Consider the following 12,543-nt stretch of genomic DNA (forward strand, 5'->3'; position numbering starts at 1 on the left):
TTTAATACGATGAAGGGATGGAATATGACTATAAAGATGAAAATTATAAAAGATTTTATAAAAGGAATTGATAAGAGAAGAAGTTGGTTGAAAAAATAAAGAATAGGATTTGTAAAAAAAGGGAGAAAATGTGATCAGGCAGGAGACTAGAACAAAGCCATACACTAGAGATTTAGGGTATATTTTGGTCTATTAGAAGAAACTGTATCCAAAAATTTTAAAGAGAGAACAACATATATATATATATATATATATATATATATACCAAAAATACGGTTAACTACTATGAAGGGATAGAATATGACTCTAAAAATGAAAAATAATAAAGAATTTTTTATTGATCAGATGTTGGTTGAAAAAGGGAAAAAGAAAAATTAAAAAAAAAATTAACTTTGAAAGACTAAAGAATCATGGGAAAGAAGCCATGAATTCTGTGTGCTATATTCCCCTAGCGCTGGAGTTCTGCTGTTCTCATTGATCGGTAAACTTGGTCTTGGCTGGCTGTTCTCGCTGATCTTCTGGGGAGGGGCCTGTTGCCGTGGTTTCCAAATGTCTTTGCCGGAGGCAGAATTGCCCCGCCCTTGCCGTTTGGGGCTAAGGAATCTGCTCGGGTTTGCTCTCGGGAGCTTTTTTTCCCTGCAAGCTTTCTGTTCGGCTTTGGAGGAGGAGAGTGAAAATGGCGGCCTCCCAATCTCCGCCCCGGAGGAGCCGAGAACTCGGGGCCCGCTCCTCAGTGAGCCCCCAGAGAAAAGCCGTCAGTCACTCCCGTCTCCCTGGTCTCTGGCTGCAGTCCGTGCTCACCCGGCCTGTGACCGCGCGTTTCTGTCTCTGGCACCCGACCCCGGGTGGAGTCTCCAAACCCAGCAGATCCCTGCGATGCGCTCCAGCGCCGCTCCTCCCGGGGGAGGAAGGTGAGTCTCCCCGGATCTGCCGCTTGTTGGGTCCCTGCTGGAGGAGCAGGGGCCCGACTGTGCCGCAGATCACGGTTTAGGGCCACCCCGAGCTGAGAGCCCGCGCGTGGGCTCTGCCTCTGCAGCCGGCTTCCCCGCTCCGATACCTGGGAGCTCTGCCGCACTCAGGCACCCCCGGTCTTTCTGTGACCCCGAGGGTCCTGAGACCACACTCTCCCAGCGAGGATTCCAGCCCTCACTTAGCCACCGGAGTGACGTCCCTCAGTGGAGCTGACTTCTAAAGTTTCCAATTTTGTGCTCCGAGGCTCTATCACTTGCCAGAAGCGGCTGACGGAGGCCCCTCCCCCGCTGTCTATCCTCCCGAATATCGCCTCGGATTCACTTCTCTGCACGTCCTACCTTCCAGAAAGTGGTTGCTTTTCTGTTCAGAGAGTTGCTGCTATTCTTTTCTTCAATCTCCTATTGAGTTCGTAGGTGTTCAGAATGGTTTGATCCCTATCTAGCTGAATTCCTGGGACCAGACGAAATTTAGGTCTCCTACTCCTCTGCCATCTTGCTCCTCCTATCAATTGACTCCATTTTAGTTTGGCTTTACATTGTAATTATAGGAACTGGCTCAGAGAGGGCCCACTTCCCTTGCCTCTGAGGTCTTGTGTTGATCAAGTACTTCCGTGCTGTGCTGGCAGGTGTCACAGAAGAAGGAGGATCGGCATGTGAACTCCACATGACTTGGCCTGGGAAATGGATCAAATCCAGACTGGTGAGTACTGGGGCCTTGAGAGTAGTACGTGTGAAGTTTCTGAGGGTAGGGTGATGGGGGGCATTTGGCTTGGAGGCTGAGAAGGACCACCCTCAAAATAAAATTAAATCTTGGCTAAGGCAGATCATGTGTTTCAAAGTAGGTAGACTGAAGAGTTCTTTCTTTGGGTTAAAAATATAGCTGTTTATCTTCTTTTCATTTGAAATAGCTTATTTTGCAGTTATTTATGAAGAGATGCTATGAGCAAACAACATTTCACAATTAAGTACTTTACAGGATCTGTCAAAGAAGACAGAGAGTATCTTACTAACAACTGAATGTGTTCAAAAGCCTGGAATTCAACCACTTAGATACCATACTACATGCTAACTATGAAGTAACTGTGATTTTAGGTAAGAAGAAAAAAAGAAAACCCTTTGGTGAACAGAAAATAGTAATTCTTTTTTAAAAAATATTTATTTAGGAGAGAGAGAACGAGAGTGAGAGAGAGAGTAAGAGAGCACACAAGTGGGGGTGGGGTAGGGACAGACTCCCCACTGAGCAGCCTGATGTGGGGCTTGATCCCAGGACCCTTAGATCATGACCTGAGCCGAAGGCAGACGCTTAACTGACTAAGCCACCCAGATGCCCCAAGAAATTCTTTAATGCAAATTGTATTTGCTTTATATATATGTGTATATGTGCGTATGTATATATCTGAGTATGTACATAGTGTGGGCATAAGAATATATATGTGTTTATATATATAAAATTTACAACAGGCATCCTGTGGCGAGTTTGAGAGGGAGTGACCTGTCCTGGAGTGGGTGTAACTGTTCTTATCCATCTCTTTTCCACATTGAGGCTGGTCCCAGAACAGTGGCCCAGGTGCCCCAGTGCCAGGCACTGAGTGTGGGCGAGTAAATACAATCCTCCTGGAACTCTCCTGCTCCATTTTGGGTGATGCCACAGGGTGTGGGCTTGCTTTCGTTAAAGTAATTAAGCAAGGAGGCCATTAGACTGGGAAGGCTCTCATGCTTGGTATCCTACTGAGCAAACCAAAACTTCAGTCAGAGACAATGCCCTGGAATCTGAGAAAATCAAATGGAACAACAATCACAAACAGTCTACCAGGCTTTCCCAAATAAGGCAACCACTTAAACTATAACCATTCAGATAATTTTTTTGCTTTGCTTCCAAGCTTTCTCTCTAACAACCTCTACCCCTGTGCCCATCAGTGGAGTCCTCCCAGCCACGAACTCTGGTGCTGCCTGATTCCGGTTGATGTGTACTCAGCTAAACTTTTGAATATGTTAATGTGCTTCAGTTTGGATTTTAACTGTTTGCTTTTACTGCAACATAGTGGTAAAGAAAACTGGAAGTTGGGGGCATGCATAGAGAGAATAGGCCTCAGATCTGTTTTGGTTTGAGGCTTAGGAGAAAGAAAACTTCTACCTGGTTCAACTTGATTATTCGATTTCTTCTCTTGAGATTGGATTCAAGGCCTGGCTGGTATTAAAGTGCTCCTTTCCTCCTCTATGTCTGGGTAAGAGCAATGATAATAGGTAAGGTAATTCCCTTCTTCCTGAGTTTGCAGGCCATAATAATATCCAAATACCTCTTAATATGATTCTAGTTTCTAACACAGTACAAGATTCCCAGCCCTGCACAACCCGGTGATAGCCTACCTTTTGAGTTGTTCTATCATTAGATCTCTTGCTGTCTCCGGATTACATGATTTCATGAGATTTACTTTTGTGCTTTCCATTTTCATTGGCTAGCAGCTTACTTTCAATGCATCCTTCAAGGCTGTAATAGTTTCCTAGGGCCGCTGTAACAAATTACCACAAACTTGGTGGCTTAAGACAACATAAATTTATGCTCTCACCTTTCTGGAGGCCAGAAGTCCAAAACCAAGATGTTGGTAGAATTGGTTTCTTTTGGAGACTCTGAGGGAGACTCTGAGTCCCTCTCCCAGCTTCTGGTGGTAGCTGACAATCCTTGGCATTCCTTTCCCTGTCGCTCTAATCTCTGCCTCCATCCTCACATGGCCTTCTCCTGATTTTTTCTCTTCTCAAATTTCTCTTTAAGGACACCACTACTCATTGAATTTAGCCCCCCCCCCCAAGTCCAGGATGATTTCATCTCAAGATCCTTAATTAATATCTGCAAAGACTTCTTTTCCAAATAGTATCACATTCATCGATACTGGAACTTAGGACTTAAATATATCTTTTTTGGGGGCTATTATTCAACTCACTACAATGGCTTAACTCACTTTTCTTGCTGAAGGCTTTCCTGACTGGCCCACACAGTTTCTACCTCCTCTGTGATCCTGTGGCACTATTCTAACTGTTTGTGTGCCTTTCTCACATAAGAGATTAGGTGCTTCTTAGACTTGGTTCCTAGCTCAGTGCCTGACATATCATAAGACCTCAAAGACCTCAGCGTGTTTGTTGAACTTAAACAAAGCATTGCTTACGCCACATTGTTATTCTAAGGCTGACTTAAAACAGCAAAATGTTATTCAGACCAGAGCTGCTCATGGTTCACTGTGAAATCAATGGGCTCGCATGCAGGCCAGATATCTTCTCTAAGTAAGAAAATATCTTACTCATGGCTACTAATCCTTTTTATGTCTTATGTATGGTGCCGAGTGGAGAGGGCAACTGTTCATGTGATACTTACTCATTCGACAAATACTGTACACTTGTCCTGAGCCAGGCCCTGCCCTAGGCATTGAGATACAGTGTGCATATGATAAAAAGCAGTCAGCACCTGGACAAGGATGGGGGCCTGTGAACACATAACTTACATTCTACTATGGTAATGACTTGGGTGCTGAGGGAAGTGCAGGGTGCTGTGAAATTCCTAACATGAGCCTGGATAATCTAGACTGCTGGATGGGGAAATTATCTGGGAAGAAGTGATTGATGTAAATGCTGAGACCTGAGGAGCAGTAAGGAATTCTCATGGCGAGGGGGGTAGGGCTGGAGTCTTCCCGGAGAGGCAGGTGCAAAACTGTGGCAGTGAGAGAGAAGGTATGACATGCTTGACAAATGGTTGAGGACTGCAGGGGCAGTGATCCCCTGGAGGCTTGTTAAACACAGATAGCTGGGACTTACCCCAAGAGTTTTTTTTTTTTTTTTTTTTTAAAGATTTTATTTATTTATTTGAGAGAGAGAGAATGAGAGAGAGAGAGCACACGAGAGGGGGGAGGGTCAGAGGGAGACGCAGACCCCCTGCTGAGCAAGGAGCCCGACATGGGACTTGATCCCGGGACTCCAGGATCATGACCTGAGCCGAAGGCAGTCGCTTAACCAACTGAGCCACCCAGGCGCCCCACCCCAAGAGTTTTTGAATCAGCAGGTCTGGGAGGGCTGAAGAATTTGCATCTCTAACAAGTTCTCAGGTGATGCTGATGCTGCTGGTTTTGGGGACCACACTTCGAGAACCACTGTGCCAAAAGGAGCACAATGAGTAAGGTGCAGGATTGGCTAGAGGGGGATGGATTGTAATTTATTGTAATTAATCTAACAAGGGCTAGATTAATAATATAATAATAATATAATTAATTATTAATTGCTCTAGCAGGGGCTAGATTATAAAAGGTCTTAAAAGATATGTTTGAATTGGGTCCTGAGGTCCATTGGAAGCCTTTGATGGGGCTGGATGATGATATACTTTTGGTCACTTCAGTCTACATATGAAGAATCTACTGAAGGGGGCAAAACTGAGGGAGGCTATTGCAGGAATGGAGGAGAGAGACGGTGGTCACGAGTGCAGAGGTGGCAGGGGTGGGGGATGGAGAGAAGGGATGGATTTCAGAAATACAGGACGTGGCATAGGAAAAGTCTGTAAAGGTGTTCCTTTAAAAATTGTCTCCCTCACCATGTATCCATTATGAAATTCTGTCATTAGAAACTGGGGACCAGGTGCACCTGGGTGGCTCAGTCAGTTAAGCGTCTGCCTTCAGCTGGGGTCATGATCCCAGGGTCACGGGATCAAGCCCCACAGCGGGCTCCCTGCTCCACGGGGAGCCTGCTTCTCCCTCTCCCACTCCCCCTGCTCGTGCTTTCTCTCTGTCAAATGAATAAATAAAATCTTAAAAAAAAAGAAAGAAATTGGGGACCAAACTGTGCCCCCCCAGACCAATGACATTGTATCATCTAGGAATTCGTTAGAAATCCACACTTCTGGGGTGCCTGGGTGGCTCAGTCGTTGACTGTCTGCCTTCAGCTCAGGTCATGATCACAGGGTCCTGGGATCAAGCCCTGAATAGGGCTCCTTGCTCAGCAGGAAGTCTGCTTCTCCCTCTCCCTCTGCCTCTCTCTCCAGCTCATGCTCTCTTTCTCTCAAATACATAAATATAAAATGCAAATCTCTCATGGAATGACCTTGTGTTAGAAATTTTTAGAAATGAAATAACAGTGTAAAACACTGGTGAAAACACCAGTCTTTTAGTGGTGATAGGTGGCTGACCCAGATTTTGACAAGATGGTGGGGCCAAGACAGCTGGAAATATGGGGCGCAGACTTGAAGAGAACTCAAGAGAAGTGTTTGTGTCAGTAGTTTTGCTGCTGTGCTTAAGGAAGTTGGTACTTTGCTGCCAATCAAATCTTGCGTTAAGGAAGTGTTTTTTTAAAATTAAAGTCCCCTTGCTCTGGTTCTTAAATACAAGCGTTTGGTTTTCATTAGTTCAACCACTAGATGGCAGCCTCGTGCCACCTTTCAAGCAGTCAGAAAAGTCTAAATTTGGGAGGGGGGGAAAAAAAAAGCCAAGACTTTGGAAAGGATGCCAGCTCATTCGTTTCTATCTGGCGTGTGGTTTTGACATTCTATTCTTTTGGACTTCTTTCATTAATTATGACACTCAAGTTTTTTGTTCACTGAGAGGCAGAGAGCCAAAGCTTTAATTAAACCCGTGGGGGCACTGCCTCTGTAACGACCACGTGCCAGGCACTCTACATAAATTGTTTCATTTAATTCTCATAACGTCCCTATGAACTAAATATTATTACCCCTCATTTTACATTGGAGAAAACTGAGGGTCAGAGAGGTTTAGCAATTAGCCCAAGACCCCCCAGCTGAAAGGGAGCCCAGGTTAGTTTAACTGGATGGTAAATCATGTTCACTTAAACCCTTGAGAATTAGTAGGGTTTTTACAATCTCAGTAAATTACAGCTAGATTCAGCCCCGAGTTTTCTAAGATAAGAATCACACATAAGGTTTAAAATAACTGTTCTCCATATTCCAACATTAGAATTTTCATTGAAAAGAAGAAAGAAAAAAGTTTCACTGGTTTTATTTGCAGGATGTTATTTGAGTCTTTTCTAGATTTATTTAGAAAAGAAATCAGTTTAATTGATTGAGAAATAAAAAGTTTTGATCCCAACTGGATGTTAGAATTCTTATGGCATGCATCGCTTTCTACTCTCTATTTTATTTGTGTTTACAAATAAAATAATCTACGTCCGTGTGAGTCCAGGAAGATAGGATCCATGTCTCAGTCATTTCTTTATATTCTTGCCTTATATTGCCTTTATTGAGTGTGTGTACAGAATGTGTGTAATAAGGGCAGAGAAAAAAAAAATGTAAAATAATCCACGTGAACAAAATACCAAACTTTTTTGTAAAGACCTGATCTGTTAAATACCGTGCTAAGTCATCTTGGAGCCTGAGGCAAAAGGGTTTTTTTTTGGTGTCTTCTTAGATTTTGCAGTCAAAATGGGTGCCTCACTTGCCCTTTGCTAGTCCCAGCCCTGGAAATACTCTCTCTCTCTTTTTTTTTTTTTTTAAGATTTTATTTATTTATTTGAGAGAGAGAATGAGACAGAGAGAGAAAGCATGAGACGGGGGAGGATCAGAGGGAGAAGCAGACTCCCCGCCGAGCAGGGAGCCCGATGCGGGACTCGATCCCAGGACTCCAGGATCATGACCTGAGCCGAAGGCAGTCGCCCAACCAACGGAGCCACCCAGGCGCCCTGGAAATACTCTTAAGTGCTTGTTCAGACAGGTTTTCTCAACATATATCCAAAAAAAAAAACTTACTGAGTGACTACTATGTGCTAATCATGATGCCCAGTTTGCTAACAAAATGGTGAGTAAAAATGGACCTAATTTTTGCTCTCATGGAGCTGATGGAATACACCAGTCAGAGTTGCAAAGCATTATTATATAGTAAATGACTATCAGTCACTCACTCCTTTGTTATAAACAGGAAAAGTAGGTGGCAAACTGAAACATGTAATGGCACTTTGATGGAGCCCTGGGTTTTTCTGTTTTGTTTTGTTTTTGCTGAATTTTATAACTTCCGAGTACCATTTGTAGATTGAGATCAGAAAACATTCCAAAAGACATTTGATCTGTTACAAAAAAGTGTTGTCCTTCAGTCCTCTTCTTTCATTAGTATTCCAACCAGGAAGATGGACACATTATTGTAATTGGGGACATCCTACATTGCTTTTCAGTTTCGTACTGTGTTGAGTATGGATTTGGGGATGATCAGACTTGAGTCTGGGAGTTATTAAGAGCAACTGGTATCATAAGGTGAGGGTTTCCCTCCCAGCTAGACCATCTGCTAGTTGGGTAACTCTGGAGAGCTTATTGAACATCTCTGTGCTACTGATTCCTTATTGGTAGAAGGGAGGTCATAAGAGTAAATAAGCGGGGTGCCTGGGTGGCTCCATTGTTAAGCGTCTGCCTTCGGCTTGGGTCATGATCCCAGGGTCCTGGGATGGAGCCTCACGTTGGGCTTCCTGCTCAGTGGGGAGCCTGCTTCCTCCCCTCCCTCTGCTGCTCCCCCTGTTTGTGCTCTCTCTCTCTCTCTCTCACACACATGCTCTCTCTCTCATGCTCTCAAATAAATCAATATAATCTTTAAAAGAAAAAAAGTAAATAAGCTAATCTAGGTAAGGTGTTTGGAACAATTCTTGGTACACAGTAAGTACTTAATATATATGTGAGCTTCTACTAGTAATAGTGGCAGTAATTCTATCACTTTGATCCTGTAATTACTTTCCTTATGCAAGCTTCAGTTACCTCGACTGGCAAATGGAAAAAAATAGTATCTACATCATGAGGCTCTCTTGATGACTAAGTGAGAGAATAAATGGAAATCACTCCAGTGGACGTGTAAGTGCTCAAGAAATTTAACTCCCCCCACCAAATGTCTGTCTCCTTAACTGAAGACTCTTCAAAATCCAGTAGGAGCTACAGATGATTCATCTTGTATACTTGGTGTTGTTCATAGTGTCTAGGACATAAGAGGTGCTCAGTAAATGATGAAAGCATGTAGAAATGTATATGTATTAGGATCATAAAAGCCATTAAGTAGCTGAGGCCTGCCTGCAATTGTGAAGTAAATAAAGGTTATTTTGTGTGGGTGTGTTTGTGTGTGTGTGACAGAGAGAAAGAGGGAAAGAGATTATACCTATCTAGGAAAGAACTATGGTCTGATGTTTGTGTCCCCCCAAATTCACATGTTGAAATCCTAATGCCCCGTGTGATGGTATGGGAGGTGGGGCCTTTGGGATTAGGAGACAGGGGCTCTGCCCTTGGAAGTGAGATCCATGCCCCTAGAAAGGAGGCTCTGGAGAGCTGGCTTGCCTCTTCTACCGTGTGTGGACCCAGTGAGAAGCTGGCAGTCCCTAACCAGAAGAAGACCTTCACCAGACCTGACCACGTGGGCACCCTATCTCGGACCTCCAGCCTCAAGAACCATTAGAAATTAATACCTGTTTTTGCTGAAGCGCCAGTCTGTGGTATTTGTGATAGCTTGCACAGACTAGCACCCAGGTAAATGAGAAGCTCCACTGAATTCCAGGGAACCTCTTTGTGCTTCCCTTGCTTGTGTTTAGTAAAGACCACAAAAGAAAGCCTCAAGAAGATAGTGCAGACCTTTGCAAGTTGAAAAGGATATTTCCAGTTCTATGGCTATCAGTTTTGCTGACAAATCACCCAAGTCAAATGGAGTTATTCAAATAGCTATCAGGGTAGATTAGTTCTTTGGAAGGATGTGAAGCCAGGGAGCACCGAATAATGGGGGTATTTTTTTTTTCCTCTCCTCCTTGATCATGTTCTCAGCTTAGCTCACTCTTTTATTTTCTTTCCACATCTTATTCAAAAGTTGGAGGAAAAAAAAGAGGTCAATCAATATTTACTTTGAAGATTAAAAGCTGTAGCTTTCTTAGAGTACATCCTTTAAGCTGATGCTGTCGATATGAGGATGCCTGGACCCTCCCTACCGCATCGCCCCCCCATATCCAGAAAGGTTTTGTCTGCATTCACTATCAATTAAATCTTATTGAATAATTGACAACAAGAAAGAATCAGTTTAGTTTTCAGGAGTTCAGGCTGTCATGTTTTTATATCACCATGTCAGGAATGTTGGTCTAGTAAAAAAAGAAAAATTCCATTCCTTTTTAGAATTTTGCCTGGGCCTGTTAAATAATCAGTTGAATTAAATTATCCCCTTAAGAGAGGAGCACCTGTAGTCTGGAGGGTAAGAGTGATAGCTCTCAGGTCAGACTGCTTGGCTTTCAAGGCGGATGGCGCTGTTTGTCAGCCGTGAGATTTTCCAGCTTGCTTAAACTTCGAGTCTCAGTTCTGCCGTCTGTAGAATGGAGATAGTATCTGTCTCGACGTGCTGCTGTAGAAATGAAAGGAAGTAATGTATGTAAAGCACAGCCTTGGCATATTACATGTGCTCCGTAAATATTAATTCTCGTCATCGTGATTCAGCTGGTTGGGCATCAGAGGGCGGCAGCCACTGATGAAGTCACTTCTGAAACGGGAAAAGTCAGAACACACTTTTTTTTTGTTTTATTTTTTCCCCAAGGTCACTCTTTTGCAGGTTTTAATATTAATGCATTCAGTTCAAGGGATGAGCTTCAGAATATTTGATAGCTGAAGAGGAGAATTACCCAATCACCAATGTGATTTAAAAAGATTGCTTCAAAGTACACTGAAGGCTAACACCAACCTGTTCGGAAATGAGAATATGGATATCCCATGCCCTGGATTATTTTGTCTGCTCATTTATACCCCACATACATGTTCTCAGAAAATATGGTTGACCAGAAGCCCTTTCAGTGTATGTATGCATAAGAGAGTGCATAGCATGCAAACTATTTCTTTGACACTGGTTATGTCAACTTTCGCACAAGTTTCTGGGGTATCAGAAGTTTCCAAATTGTTGAACACAAAAGAAACATAAATTTAAGGTAAAATATTTTAATATAGTCACTTTTCACCCCCAAATGAAGACGCATGGGTACTTGGTTTAGGTGGAAGAAACAGAGATATTTATGGCCACTCTATATAAGATAGACTAACCTGAGTATAAATAATCGTGAGTACCTACTATTTGGTAGGTTCAATATTTAGGTCTGTCAAAATTATCTCATTTCCATTAAGTCTTTCACTGAATGGGGTCAATACCCTATTCATTTCTCTACCCCATAGATCAAATGTTATTTATTTTACTTTTGTGCACAATTGCAGGATAATCCGCCAGTGTTTTTACTATAGAGGAATGATTATCTATGGAAAATGATCAGTTCTAAATGTAACTTTTGCATGCATCAGGCACATGTAGGGCTGACTTATCTACTAGGAGATTAGGGTTAATGGGCTTTTTAAAGGGCTATGTTTGAGACCTGAAAAAAAGATCCTTTTAATTGGCTCAAAAATGCAATAAAAAGCTAAAAACTCATAATGGAGTAAATGTTGAATCAGACATTCACAAAACATATTATTTCATCTTCATCCATTTTAATAATTCTAAAATGAGGGCACCTGGGTGGCTCAGTTGGTGGTTAAACATCTGCCTTCAGCTCAGGTCATGATCCCAGGGTCCTGGGATCGAGCCCCACATCAGGCTCTCTGCTCAGAGGGGAGTCTGCTTCTCTCTCTCCCTCTGCCTGCCACTCCCCCTGCTTGTGCTCTCTGTCTCTGTCAAATAAATAAATAAAATCTTAAAAAAAATTCTGAAATGTATGCCATAAAATTTCATTCAATTTGAAAACCTTTTTTATTTTTTAATGTTTATTTTTTTGTTTTGTCTTTATTTTGAAAAGCTTATTTATTTTATTTTTTTAAAGATTTTATTTATTTATTTGACAGAGAGAGAGACAGCGAGAGAGGGAACACAAGCAGGGGGAGTGGGAGACGGAGAAGCAGGCCTCCCGCCGAGCAGGGAGCCCGATGTGGGGCTCGATCCCAGGACCCTGGGACCATGACCTGAGCTGAAGGCAGACGCTTAATGCCTGAGCCACCCAGGCGCCCCGAAAACCTTTTTTAGATTAATTTTCTCTCCTCATAGGAATTTGTGATGATTGCTGATATAAATTAAATGTGCTGCATAAAGTCAGATTGTTTAACAACATTTATAAAATGTTTAAGAATGTTTAGGTAGCAAAAATTACTTTTAGTGAGGCATGTGGGGTTTATTTTCATATGATTCACTGATGTGATGTGAGGGAGAAAACTCTAAATGTGAGAGTGATACGGCCTTGTGGTCGTCTCAAAATACCCTGGGAGGGCTTTTATTTTTAGCTTGCTCTCTTTCTACATGGCCAATATGGTGGTGGTTAAGCAGTATGGCAGGATTAAGGACTAAAAGCGAAAACAGCAAGCTCCATTTGTGCCTGTCCCATCATTAAGTCAACAGAAAATCAGCAAGGTAGTTGCTTTTCAGTCAATATTGTCAGCTGGGTACTCTACTGCCGTAACGGTCTGTCAGCTCTAATTCACTCATATGGAAAGATTACAAGAGGGGGAAATGCCTTTTTAATCATTGTACTGGGAATCGACCTGCTCTTTCTCTGTAACCAAACAAGAACAAACTAAAGCGTGAGTGCTGATCTCCTGAATAGCAGTTGAGGCTCAATT

The 12,543-nt window shown here is 42.7% G+C and overlaps 1 long non-coding RNA gene across 1 annotated transcript in view; it reads left to right on the forward strand.

The window, feature by feature from the left end:
• The first annotated feature begins 1,590 nt into the window (after positions 1–1,590).
• Positions 1,591–12,543, forward strand: part of LOC135365266 (uncharacterized) — a 65,910-nt gene continuing 54,957 nt past the window's right edge. Inside the window, exon 1 of the long non-coding RNA XR_010412906.1 lies at positions 1,591–1,671. This is a non-coding gene — a long non-coding RNA (uncharacterized LOC135365266). The remainder of the gene's footprint in view (positions 1,672–12,543) is intronic.

Source organism: Mirounga angustirostris, unplaced genomic scaffold (genome assembly GCF_029215605.1).
Source record: "Mirounga angustirostris isolate CCGP_5_RB_7025 unplaced genomic scaffold, mMirAng1.0.hap1 SCAF_7, whole genome shotgun sequence".
NCBI classification, from domain to species: Eukaryota; Metazoa; Chordata; class Mammalia; order Carnivora; family Phocidae; genus Mirounga; species Mirounga angustirostris.